The following is a 13,455-nucleotide window of genomic DNA, read 5'->3' as shown; positions in this document are numbered from 1 at the left end:
ATTTTGTAAACAGAGAAGGAAATGTGCTGAGAGGTTACTGATGTTAGAGCTAGAATGAGAAATCATCTGGAGCCATGAAAGTTTGCCAGTTTTTTTTTTTTCTCTTAGAAATTGCCTCATGGACAGTGTAAACCATCCTTATATGGCATTTTAATAATTTAAGTAAGATGATCCCTTAGGTTATTAAATTAAATCTTTGCGTTGCTACTATTGTAACATTAGATGAGTGAATAACATGAATCTGTGTCTATGCTCTGCCATTGATATGGCTGGCATGGAAAAAGCCTTCTTCCTTTGTTTTCAGGGCTTAAATTGTTCGATTGGACAGAATGGGAGAAATAACTGCTTAAAATACTTAATAAATTCTCTCTGATAAGATGATGCTTTCAAAGAAACTCAGACTCAAGATCCCTTTTTCTGAGGTTTGAATGATCAAAGAGGAAATCAGTATCTAAACCTACCTTTTTCTTCCTTGTTCTAGAAGAAAGTATATCTCATATATATATATATATATATATATATATATATATATATATATTCCTAGCTAATAAGGGAATAAGGTCTTATCATAGGTAAGAGTAGCTATATTTGAAAATGATATAAAATTTGGATTTGTATGTGCCATCCCTAAATTTGTTCATACATAGAGTTTCACTGTTGCAATGCATTCTGTGACTTGAAATGTGCATTTTTATTACTGGATTATATCACCATTAATTAATATTTTAGGATAAATCCTGAAATTATCTTTTGAATATGACATTGTGTTGTGTGCAGTTTACATTGCGTTGTGTGTTGTGAGAAAATCTACTCAAAAGTGTGAGATGTAATATTGTGCTCTGTGTATGAGATCTACTGAAATCTCACCCCTTTTTTCTCACCAGCTTTCAGTGGTGGTGGTCATGGTGATGGGAACAGTTAAAAACATTATTGCTGAAGCGACCATTTATGTAATTTTTTGTAATATTCTTCAGGTATTTCTTCCCTTTTTAATAAGATAAGAGGCTAAAAAGAAAAAAAAAAAAAGAGAGAAAAAGTAACTCTTTCTTGACACCTGAGAAGCTTTGGAAATAAATAAAAGGAAAAATGTGGGAACTTAAATGATTTTTTCCTACACCCAACAATTAGGGAGGAGAAGTTGAAACTGAAAAAGAAAATGAAAAAGAAAGTAAGAAAGAAAGGAGGGAGGGAAGGAAGGAAGGAAAGGAAGGAAGGCAGGCAGGCAAGAGAGAAAGGACTAAAAATATCAAAATACGAATACCAGCTGGCCATGATCTTGAGAAGAGTTGATCACCTTTTGATTATTCAGGGACTGACTGGGTCACAGCCACATATTCTTCCTTCTCTTGTTTAAACTGAGAATGCCCTCTTTCAGCAAAGCCCAAATGCAGTTATGTTTGACCCCTAAACAGTGTTAGTTCAACACCAAGGAAGCTATTTTCCTTCTGGTGTCCAAATTGTAAATCATGATATTTTTCTCAGAAGTACTTTCTCCTATTATGCCTTCTGTGTTGGCTTTTCTTTTTGTGATGTTGTCTGTTCTCTTTTATGTGCGTGACATTTTGCTGCTCCAAGCCCTGAGGCTAGTCCTACATATGCTACTGTCCCCAGGCTCATAGCCTTACCCACCCCTGTCCACAGAGCCTACTCTAAGTCAGCTGTGGCATCTCACCAAATCTGCAGGGCTAACATATACTAAGTTACCAAAGTGTAGTTCCCAGGCAAAGAGCATCAGTGTTACCTGGAAACTTGTTAGAAATGCAAATTTTAGAAAAATGAAAAAAAAAAAAGAAAAAGAAAAAAAAAAAAAACAAACGAACAACAACAAAAAAAAAGAAATGCAAATTTTGGGGCCCTGTCCAGGAAGAATCAGAAACTCTGGACATGAGGTCCAGCAACTTTTTAATAGATTAAGGCCCCCCAGGTGATTCTGATGCATGATAAAAAGTAAATACTTTTTATAGGGAACAATATCTTTACATGAAGAAATGCAGTTTTTGGTAGTAGAATTTTGGTAGATCATTGCAAAAGGGAAGTTATTCTAATGTCCCTTAGATTATAAAAGGGAAGTTATTATATTGTCCCTCAGATTTTACCATTAAGTAACTTCATGTGTTATAAAATGGACATTGCTGTGGGTTCAAATGCTGAAATAAATTATTTGAAGCTGCAATAAATCTCATGGTAGGCAAATAAGAGTGGCTACAGTTACATAGAACTACACTGGAAGACACTTGGTTTTAGGCCGAGTGCCATGGCTCACCCTGTAGTCCTAGAACTTTGGGAGGCAGAGGCGGGCGAATCACTTGAGGTCAGGAGTTTGAGATCAGCCTGTCCAACACAGTGAAACCCCGTCTCTATTAAAAATACTAAAATTAGCTAGCCATGGTGGCTCATGCCTGTAATCCCAGCTACTAGGGAGGCTGAGGTAGGAGAATTCACTTGAACTTGGGAACTGGAGGTTGCAGTGAGCTGAGATAGCACCACTACACTCCAGCATGGGTGACAGAAGGAGACTTTGTCTCAAAACAGACAAATAAACAAACACTTGGTCTCAGTGCATTGGAATAGGGAAAAGGTTGAAATAATTTGTCACTGTGTTGCAAAGATGGGCAAGCTTTGTTTCACTTTATCTTTTTGCATTTGACCTTGAATGATTACAAGAATGGCTACAAAGCCTCTGAAAATTAAAAGTCATCTTACCACAAAGGAATTTTTATGCAGAAGCTTTAATGTTGAACTTAAATTGATCTAGATTACAGACTGCATACTTTTAACTTTCTTGGTGGTTTTATGTAAATGAATGAATTTTGTCCCTCAATTTCTCTTTCAGTTGTAGATATTTTCAATCACGGGTATAGTATGGAGGCTATTAGCAAAAACGATTGAAAAATGTTTCACAATACTTTATTATTTCTAAGATATGATGATGACGATCAGTGTGTATATTTATACTGACATAAATAAAGCATATTTTCTCCTTGGTGTTTTTACACAGCTACGTCTTATTAACTAAAGTTAGATTACCTAGGCAACTCTGAGGAATTATATGAATTACATACTATTAAAGCTATCATTGTGGGCAAGAGTTTAGGTGCTATTTTCAGCCTTGGCTGTGTATTGCAATGGTATGCAGATGAAAAATGTATAAATGCATGATCTTGTCAATAAGAACAAAATGAATTAGCAACACCAATGACGGTTTTGTTAGAACCAATTCTCCGCTCCCTTTTTTTGTGGGAATATGTGGCTGGCACACAGCAGTAGGCGTATGAATTGAACAATTTAATATTTTACTTAAATAAAAGCTAAATTAAACAGAAAGGATTGAGTTCATCTTTAGTTAAGAATGTCCGTGGCTTGGCTCTAGGAAGATGTGTTGGAGGGAGCAGAAAAATGGGATCACTTAAATGATTATGAGGATCCATGAGAATTTCACTTAGACCCTAATAAGTCCAGTTTGATTGTTTCCTGATTACATTTTTACATTCGTCTGAAAGGGTCTTCAGAATTAAAGAGAGTTTGAGGAGGAGGAAAGAATGAACAAGAATATCAAGTTTCCCAGAAGCTGGTGAAGTAGTGCCTATGACTCTGATTGCCTTTAATGTCATGGAGGAAGCTCTAACCCAGCTGCTTCACACAAGGGTGCAAAGCTATGACAACTGAGGTGACTTAGAGCAGCTAAACCAGTCCAGGTTTATGCCTGATCTATCTCATGGCATAATCATTCTTTAAAAAAAAAACAAAAACCTAACATTTGCTTTCTAATTCTCTCAAAGCACCATGCAAGTATTTATTGAACTTCCCAATGCCTGATAAAGAAGATACCAAAACAGTGTATTTTATAAATTATTTGTGAGTGGATGGGTGTGGCAGGAAGGAATTTAGTGATTTCTTAAACTTCAGCTTTTGAGTTCTAATTCTCTTTTGGTGCTATGGCATAACAGAGTGTAATAGAAAAAACAGGTTTGACTTTCAAGTCAGAGTGACCTGGGTCTGCATTCCAAACCAATCACGTAATTAGCCTCGTGGCATTGAACAAATTACTTAACCTTTCTGAACCTCAGTTTCTTCATCTATAAAAAGGGGATGGTAATGCTAACTTATTGTAACCATTAAAAAGGCTGTGTGTAAAAATGTCTGGCACTTCACAAGCCCTCAACACATAATAAAAGTTATAGTAGTTCTTCTTTTGTTAAGTTTTTTTTTTTTTTTTTTTTTTTTGAGATAGGGTCTCATGGTGTTACCCAGACTAGAGTATAGTGGTGCCATCTTGGCTCAATGCAACCTCTGCCTCTGGGGTTCAAGTGATTGTCCCACCTCAGCCTCCCAAATAGCTGTGACTACAGGCGTGCTCCACCACATCCAGCAAATTTTTTTTGTATTTTTTTTTTGTAGAGATGGGTTTTTGCCTTGTTGCCCAGGCTTGTTTCTAACTCTGAGCTCAAGTGATCCACCTGCCTCAGCCTCCCAAAGTGCTGGGATTACTGGCATGAGCCACTGCATCCAGCCTTGTTTTATTAATTTTATCTTTTACATCACATGAAGAGAAAATGCTCATGAATTCTAGCCTGAGGCATTAGGCATTTATTGCTTTCAATAGATTTTCTCAATTGTGCATAGATCATGGTCCTGAATTGAAGTTTTTAACCCCTCTGGCAAGGCATGATAAGGACAAAAATTGAATTTTATCCAGGATATATTTGTTAAGTCTGTGGCCAAGCTCTTAGCCATATCTTTTGTAGGATCTTTTGAAAGTCCTAAAAGAAATAATTCATTTAGTATTTACACTTGATCACTTAAATGTTATGTATTTTAGAATTAAGCAACATCTGGAATTAACCTCTTATACAATTAATTTTTTTTAAAGCCAACAGATGACTCTTTTTGGCACTCTTCTGACAAAATTCTGTCCAGGCCCACAGAGTGATCATCTTGGGACTGGCTGCTCACCTCTCCTAGCCTCCTCTAATGCCACAGGCCCAGCTGACCTCTGCTGGGTTTCCTGGGGTGAGCCTGCCCCGCTCCTGCTCACTCTGGGCCATTTGCCTTGACTTGCTTGGCCCACTCCAGCTGCATCCCATTCATTTCCTGGCTTCTGAGCTTGCAGAGGGCTTGGGAATTCTTCCCAAGTCAGGCAGCGACCAGCATTCTTCCCAGCTGGCAGTTTTCCTGCTACATGGGAGTCTTTCTCTTACAGTGTCCTCCACCTGTCTGCAGCTATGTTGCTTCTAGACATGTCCATGGCCATGGAGCTCAGTGCATGTGTGACACAGCCTGAGCTGAATTCTGCTTAAGGCTGCAGGGGAGGGCACCAGCTCCACCCTTTATTCAGGGCAATGGAAATCCCCTCTTCCCCCACTATGCTTCTCACCCCCAGTCAGCAGGGAAGCGTCCTCTGAGCGGATGGCTTTCCATATGTGCCTGTTTCTGCTTCCATTTCCCCAAATGAGAACACTACAGAAGGTCAGCAGAACTTGGAACCAGCTCACCAGGGTTAAGTCATGGAAAACACCAGATATCCAGACAGGAAATAGGGGCGACGAGTAGTTTCAGATAGTTACAAAAAACAGGCGTGGCTGAACATGCGCCCTGTGGACAAGTGGAGCTGGACACCGTCTGATGCAATTTTTGTGTCTCTGAGGGTGGCTTCCATTGGCTTTACATAGTGCCTGAAGTTCTAGCTCCTAGCCCAACTTCCTCTTTCCAGTAAAAGCAGGGTATGGTGCGGCATTTTCCAGAGTCTTCTGTGCTGTATGAATTCCCTGAGGTGCTCCTTGAGAAAAGGTTTTCATACTTGAATAACATTGTGCAATGCTGCACACCATAGCTTTGAGAAGACACAGAGTGCATTCATATATTAGACTATTCGTCCTTGGAAGCTATGCTTTATCCAGAGGCTCTGAAAGTTATTGGACTACAGAATGCTTCTTTCAAATAACACTTAATCAAAATCAGTAAAATTAATGTTTAATGGACATACTGTTTTGTTTTTTTTTTTTGAGACAAAGTCATGCTCTGTTGTCCAGGCTGGAGTGTAGTGGTGCAATCTCACCACTAGCTCCGCCTCCTGGGTTCAAGCAATTCTTCTGCCTCAGCCTCCTGAGTAGCTGGGATTATAGGCGCGCACCACCATACCTGGCTAATTTTTATATTTTTAGTAGAGATGGGGTTTCACTATGTTGGCCAGGCTGGTCTCAAACTCCTGACCTCATGACCTGCCCACCTTGGCCTCCCAAAGTGTCAGGATTACAGGCGTGAGCCACTATGCCCAGCCTTGGGTTTGTTGTTTTTTTTTTTTTGAGACAGAGTCTTGCACTGTTGCCCAGGGTGGAGTGCAGTGTCACGATCTTGGCTCACTGCAACCTCCATCTCCTGGGTTCAAGTGATTCTCCTGCTTCAGCCTCCCGAGCAGCTGGGATTACAGGTTCCTGCTACCACCCCAGCTAATTTTTTGTATTTTTAGTAGAGGTGGGGTTTTACTGTGTTGGCCAGGCTGGTCTCAAACTCCTGACCTTGTGATCTGCCTGCCTTGGCCTCCCAAAGGGCTGGGATTACAGCCATAAACCACTACATCCGGCCTGTTTTTTTTTTTTTTTTTTTTTTTTTTTTTAATTATTTCTATTTGAGTTTGGGTCTTGCTCTGCTGCCCAGGCTGGAGTGCAGTGGTGTGAGCATGGCACACTACAGCCTCAAACTTATGGGCTCAAATGATCTTCCCATCTCAGACTCCCACTTCCATGCATGCTAATTTTTTCTATTTTCTATTTTTATTTTTTGTAGAGTCAGAGCCTTACTGTATTGTCAGGCTGTCTTTCTCTCTTGAACTCCTGGGGTCAAGTGATCCTTCTGCCTCAGCCTACTAAAGTGCTGGGATTATAGGCATGAGCTATGGCACCTTGTTCAACATACTGTTTTTTGTTTTTTTTTTTAAGATAGGTTTTCACCATGTTGGTCAGGCTGGCTGGTCTTGAACACCCGACCTCAGGTGATCCGCCTACCTTGGCCTCCAAAGTGCTTGGATTACAGGCGTGAGCCACCACACTCGGCCTTTGTCCTTGCTGGTGCTGCTACTTGCTATGACCTTTCTATGGATGTTCACATGACTCACTTCCTCAACTGCTCAAAAGATGTTTTCTCTGAATATCCTTTTGAAATGAGTCTCCCCATTCACTCCAATACAGTCATTTTCTATTTATCCCCTTACCTGGCTTTGTTATTTTCTATAGCAGTTATAACTCCCTGCTATTATAAATTATTTATTTATTATGTAATAGTTGATGTATTTTTGACAAATGTAGTTAAAATGAAAGCTCCCTGAGGACAGAGGCCTTGGTTTGCCCTCTGTTGTATCCTCAGCTCTAGAACTCTGCCTCCTTCCCTCTTAGTAGGACCTTGAGCAAATCCCTTCATCACTTGGACCCTCAATTTATTTAGGTAAGATGAAGAAAAACAATACCCATTGTGTTTCTCTCATGGGACCATAAGGAGGATCAGGTGAGAACTGGGCTGTGATAGTGCTTGTAAAAACTGTCAGGAGCTAAAAAATATAGGTTGTTTATATATTATTAAATATATAGCCATGTACATAATAAATACATTATTAAAGACAATATGCTGTGAAAACAGACTAATACAGCTACAAAGAAAAGAAAAAAAAGAAAAGATAAAATGCAAAACAGAAAAGGGAGGTAACCCCATGGTGAGATCAGATGAGCAAGGAGTGTGAGGATAGATAGTTTTGACAGAAGGGAGGGACAGGGTAGAACAAACTCTAAAGAGCTAGTGTGACCTAGAGAGAGGGAAGACCCCTTGATACTGTCTTGAATCACAGGAAATGGGAGAAATACTTAAGAGGGGGAAGAAAGTTTCAGGAGTAGAGGTTGTTGGTGTAATCTAGTAGTTATTGCTTTTTGGATGCTATCATATCTCTGACACTTTGATTTTTAAACAAATTTTGTTTAATCCATCAGAGAGTCCTGTAGAGTAGGTGTCATCTAGATTTTATTCAGAAGGAAACTGAAGCAGAGGGACTTTCAATACCATACTGTACCCAAGGCCATATAGGGAGTGACCATCCAGGTCTCAATGCCAACCTGAGGCTGCCTGACAAGGCATTCTTGGCTGCCACGAGCCTAATGGGTCTCCTCCTTGCCCTATTTGGAGGTGGTCCTGTAAGAGTGAGGACAAGGTTGACCAGAGAATTCTATTAGCCTCTTCCTTGGCTCTCTCTAGAAAAACAGGTTTGAACCATAAACCTACAGTGGTGCCACACACCCAGTTGATGTATATAGAACCAACCACAGAGTCGCTCTTTAGGGGAGGGAGCAGGGGAAGGAAGGAGAAAGGTAGGTAGTAGTTAAGGTATAACAATGGTGATGACTTTGTTATTTGAGGAAATGTACGTATGTTCAGAAAATGAAAGTTGTTGAGGCTGGGCTGCATGGAGACAACTATTTGTCTTGTTTAACTGTATTATTTTCTGCTGCCAGGGCTTATATCCTCTCATATCTTGTTTCTCTTTGTTTTTAAAACCATGTGTCAGCAGGGCACAGTGGCTCACGCCTGTAATCCCAGCACTTTGGGAGGCCAAGGCAAGTGGATCATGAGGTCAGGAGATCGAGACCAACATTGTGAAACCTCATCTCTACTAAAAATACAAAAATTTACTGGGCGTGGTGGCGCCTACCTGTAGTCCTGGCTACTCGGGAGGCTGAGGCAGGAGAATCGCTTGAACCTGGGAGTCAGAGGTTGTAGTCAGGGGATATCGCACCATTGCATTCCAGCCTAGTGACTGAGCAAGACTGTGTCCAAAAAAAAAAAAAAAAAAAAAAAAAAATTAAATTAAATAAATAAAATAAAACGATGTATCAATATTTTGTTTACATTAACTAATTATCCGTGCGTCTCTATATGAGACAATCTAAAAATTATTAAAGACTTCAATAGCAAATCTGGGAATTGAATGAATGGAATGAGATCTATTATAAGATTCTTCTCTGTGTTACCAATGTTTGCCTAATAAGGTTTTACATCAACTTTGAAAACCTTAATTTATTTGGGTATTAAATTAAATTAAAGGTCTCCGGCCAATCTGGCAGTTAGTCCTGAGGTGTGAAACTTGCTCTTTCTGAAGATGCTGGGAACTTTGCCCAAAAAAAGGAAACAATGGTTGAAAAATAAAATCTTGACAATTTTAGAACATGGGTTAGTTGAAATCTCTGGGATAAAATGAGCGTGACTAATATCATGTCTATTCCGTAGAGCTCATTTTCCTTACATAAGTTGTCAGGGAGTGAGTCTGGAGGAGGGCTTTGACTACATGTGTGTAGCGGCAAATCTAAGCAATTGTCATGATGATTCAGCCACCAAGAACTTTTACTAGAAATAAGCTGATATTTAAAGGTTAAGAATGGGATTGGGGAAATATTTTTCTCTTATTTTTTTCAAAAATAATGCTTTCCATGTTTTTAGTTTGAGTGGACGTTGCATGTGTGTGTGTGTGTGTGTGTGTGTGTGTGTGTGTGTGTGGAGAGAGAGAGAGAGAGAGAGGTGAGGGAGATAACAAAAGTAGAGAGGAAAGAAGTGGGAGGGGAGGACAGGCAATGTCTTGAAACTTCAAACTCTGGGATAATTGAATAGTTGGATGAGGGTTTTGCTTCCTGTTAAGGGACAGTGCCATGTAGTGGTTAAAGGTTTTATGTCAGACACTTCGATTCAAAGCCTGGATTAGTGTTTTTCTTAAGCTATTCTCTGTAACTTGAGAGGTCATAGTGGTCACCCAGTGTGATTCTATTTATCTCCCAAAAGATCCTACTTGAGTCTTCTGGAGTTTTCTGTAATTGCATCAGCCATAATGAATCTTTCTGTGTTTTGAATTTCTGCAGTAATTGTAGGAGTTTTCTGTAGTTGTATCAGCCGAAATGAATCTTTGTCTTTTAAATTCCTGCAGTAATGGCCTTGTAATATTTGTGTATATGTTTATCTTGCCTATTCTTTGAGAGAAGACTCCTTGCCTTACCTGCCTTCCTATTTCACACAACTTTTAGTATAGTGTACTCAGTAAATGTTTGTTGATTGAATGAAAATGGATGAATGAAAAAATACTTTTGAGCAAAGCTTATGAAAGCTTTTGGTATAGTAGAGATGACTTGTCTGAGTTCTAAAATATGTTTTAGTACTAAAATATAGTAGAGGTGACTTGTCTAACTTCTAAAATATATTTAATTTTAATTTTTAATTTTTGTGGGTACATAGTAGGTGTATATTATTTATTTGGTACATGGGATGTTTTGATACAGGGATGCAATGTGAAATAAGCACATTCTGGAGAATGGGGTATCCATCCCTTCAGGCATTCATTATTTGTGTTATAAACAATTCAATTATACTCTTTAGGTTATTTAAAAATATACAGTTACATTATTATTGACTATATGGCTGGGCATGGTGGCTTACTCCTGTAATCCTAGCACTTTGGGAGGCTGAAGCAGCTGGATTGCTTGAGGTAAGGGGTTTGAGACCAGCTTGGCCAACATAGTGAAACCCCATCTCTACTAAAAATAAGAAAAATTAGCTGGGCATGGTGGTACATTCCTGTAATCCTAGCTACTTGGGAGGCTGAGGCAGGAGAATTGCTTGAACCAGGGAGGCAGAGGTTGACAGAGTGAGGCTCCATCTGAAAAAAAAAATTATTATTGACTGTAGGCTGGGTGAGGTGGCTCATGCCTGTAATCCCAGCACTTTAAGAAGATAAAGCAGGTGGATCACCTGAGCCCAGGAGTTCAAGACCAGTGTAGGCAACATGGTGAAACCCTGTCTACACAAAAAATTTTAAAAATTAGCTGGATATGGCAGTGCACACTTACAGTTCCAGGTACTTGGAAGCCTGGTGTGGGAGGATCTCCTGAGCCCGAAAGGTTGCAGTGAGCAAGCCTGGGCAAAAGAGTAAGACCCGTCTCAACAAATAAAATAAAATAAATAAATTATTAGACTACAGTCCCCCTGTTGTACTATCAAGTAGTAGGCTATTCATTCTTTCCGTTTTTTTTTTTTTTTTTTTTTTGACCCATTAACTATCCCCACCTCTTCTCTACTCCTTCACACCCCTTCTCAGCCCCTGGAAACCATCCTTGTATTCTCTATTTCCATGAGTTCAATTGTTTTAATTTTCAGTTCCCACAAGTAAGTGAGAACATGCACTATTTGCCTTTCTGTGCCTGGCTTATTTCACTTAACATAATGACTTTCAGTTCCATCCCTCTTGTTGCAAATGACAGGATCTCATTCTTTTTTATGGTTGAATAGTACTCTACTGTGTATATGTAACAAATTTTCTTTATTCGTTCACCTGTGTATGGACACTTTAGGTTGTTTCCAAATCTTGGTTATCGTGAACAGTGTTGTAACAAACATGGGAGTGTAGATGCTTCTTTCATATATTGATTTCCTTTATTTTGGGTATATACCTAGCAGTGGATTGTTGGATCACATGGTAGCTCTGTTTTTAGTTTTCTGGGGAAACTCCAAACTATTCTCCATGCTATTAATAATTTACATTCCCACCAAGAGTGTACGAGGGTTCCGTTTGCTCCACATCCTCCCTAGCATTTTTTGTCGCCTGCCTTTTGGAGATAAGTCATTTTAACTGGTATGAGATGAAATCTTATTGTGGTTTTGATTTGCATTTTTCTGAATGTGAATGACCTTGAGCATCTTTTCATATTCTTTTCCGTTTGCCATTTGTATGTCTTCTTTTGAGAAATGTCTATTCAAATCTTCTGCTCATTTTTTTTGATCAGATTATTAGATTTTTTTTTTTCATATAGAGTTGTTTGAGTTCCCTATATATTCTTATTATTAATCCTGTGTCAGATGGGTAGTTTGCAAATATTTTTTTTCTCATTCTGTGGGTTGTCTCTTCACTTTGATTGTTTCCTTTGCTGTGCAGAAGTTTTTTAACTGGATGTGATCCCATTTGTTCATTTTTGCTTTGGTTGTCTGTGCTTGTAGAGTATTACTCAAGAAATGTTTGACCAGACCAATGTTCTGGAGAGTTTCTTTAATGTTTTCTTGCAGTAGTTTCATAGTTCGAGGTCTTAGATTTAAGTCTTTAATCCATTTTGATTTCATTTATATATATATGGGGGGGAGTCTTATTTCATTCTCTGCATATGGATATCCAGTTTTCCCAGCACAGTTTATGGAAGAGACTATCTTTTCCCCAGTGTGTGGTCTTGGTACTTCATTGAAAATGAGTTCACTCTAAATGTATAGATTTGTTTCTGGATTCTCTTTTTGTTCCATTGGTCTATGTGTCTGCTTTTATGCCAGTACTATGCTATTTTGTTTACTATAGCTGTGTAGTATAATTCGAAGTCAGGTAATGTGATTCCTCCAGTTTTGTTCTTTTTCCTTAGGATAGATTTGAGTATTCTGAGTCTTTTTTGGTTCTATATAAATTTTAGGATTTTTTTTCTATTTCTGTGAAGACTGTTATTGGTATTTCTACAGAGATTGCATTGAATCTGTACATTACTTTGGGTAGTATGGACATTTTAACAATATTGATTCTTCCAATCCATGAACATGGAATATCTTTCCATTTTTTGGTGTTCTCTTCAATTTCTTTCATCATTGTTTTATAATTTTCATTAGAGAGATCTTTCACTTCTTTGGTTAAGTTAATTCCTAGGTGTTTAATTTTATCTGTGGCTATTGTAAATCAGATTACTTTTTTACTTCTTTTTTAGATTGTTCACTCTTAGCATACAGAAATGCTACTGATTTTTGTATGTTGATTTTATATATTGCAACTTTACTGAATCATTTTACAGTTCTAATAGTTTTTTGGTGAAATCTTTAGGTTTTCCCAAATATAAGATTGTATCATCTGCAAACAAGAATAATTTGACTTCTTCCTTTCCAATTTGGAAACTCTTTATATTTCTTTCTCTTGTCTGATTACTCTAGCTATGATTCCCAGTACTGTGGTGAATAACAGTGGTAACACTGAGCATCCTTGTCATGTTCCAGATCTTAGAGGAAAGGCTATGGCTCTTGTATCAGATATAATCCTTTATTTAGGAGCTTTATTCATTTAGTCAGTGTTTATAATTTGTTTTTATATGCTATGCACTGTTTCAGGGTTATAACCTTGAACAAGACTCCATCTATGCTCTTTTTTGTTAGTTTGTTTTGTCTTAAAGACAAGATCTTGCTCTGTTACACAAGCTGGAATGCTGGATCACAGCTCACTGCAACTTTGAACTCCTGGGTTCAAGGAATCTTCCCACCTCAGCCTTAAGAGTGGCTGGAACTACAGGTGCGTGCCACTGTCTCCAGCTAATTTTTGTTTGTTTATTTTGTTGCCCAGGCTGGTCTTGAACTCCTGGGCTCAAGGGATTCTACTGTCTTTGCCTCCCAAAGTGTTGGGATTAAAAGTGTGAGACACTG

At 38.6% G+C, this 13,455-nt stretch overlaps 1 long non-coding RNA gene across 1 annotated transcript in view; it reads left to right on the top strand.

The window, feature by feature from the left end:
* The window catches only part of LOC141585148 (uncharacterized), a 253,974-nt gene that overhangs the window by 103,929 nt on the left and 136,590 nt on the right, over nt 1-13,455 (top strand). The gene's annotated exons all lie outside the window — the stretch shown is intronic.

Source organism: Saimiri boliviensis, chromosome 7 (assembly GCF_048565385.1).
Source record: "Saimiri boliviensis isolate mSaiBol1 chromosome 7, mSaiBol1.pri, whole genome shotgun sequence".
NCBI classification, from domain to species: domain Eukaryota; kingdom Metazoa; phylum Chordata; class Mammalia; order Primates; family Cebidae; genus Saimiri; species Saimiri boliviensis.
The sequence above is the reverse complement of the archived record's forward strand: the minus strand, read 5'-3'. Positions and strand labels throughout refer to the sequence as shown.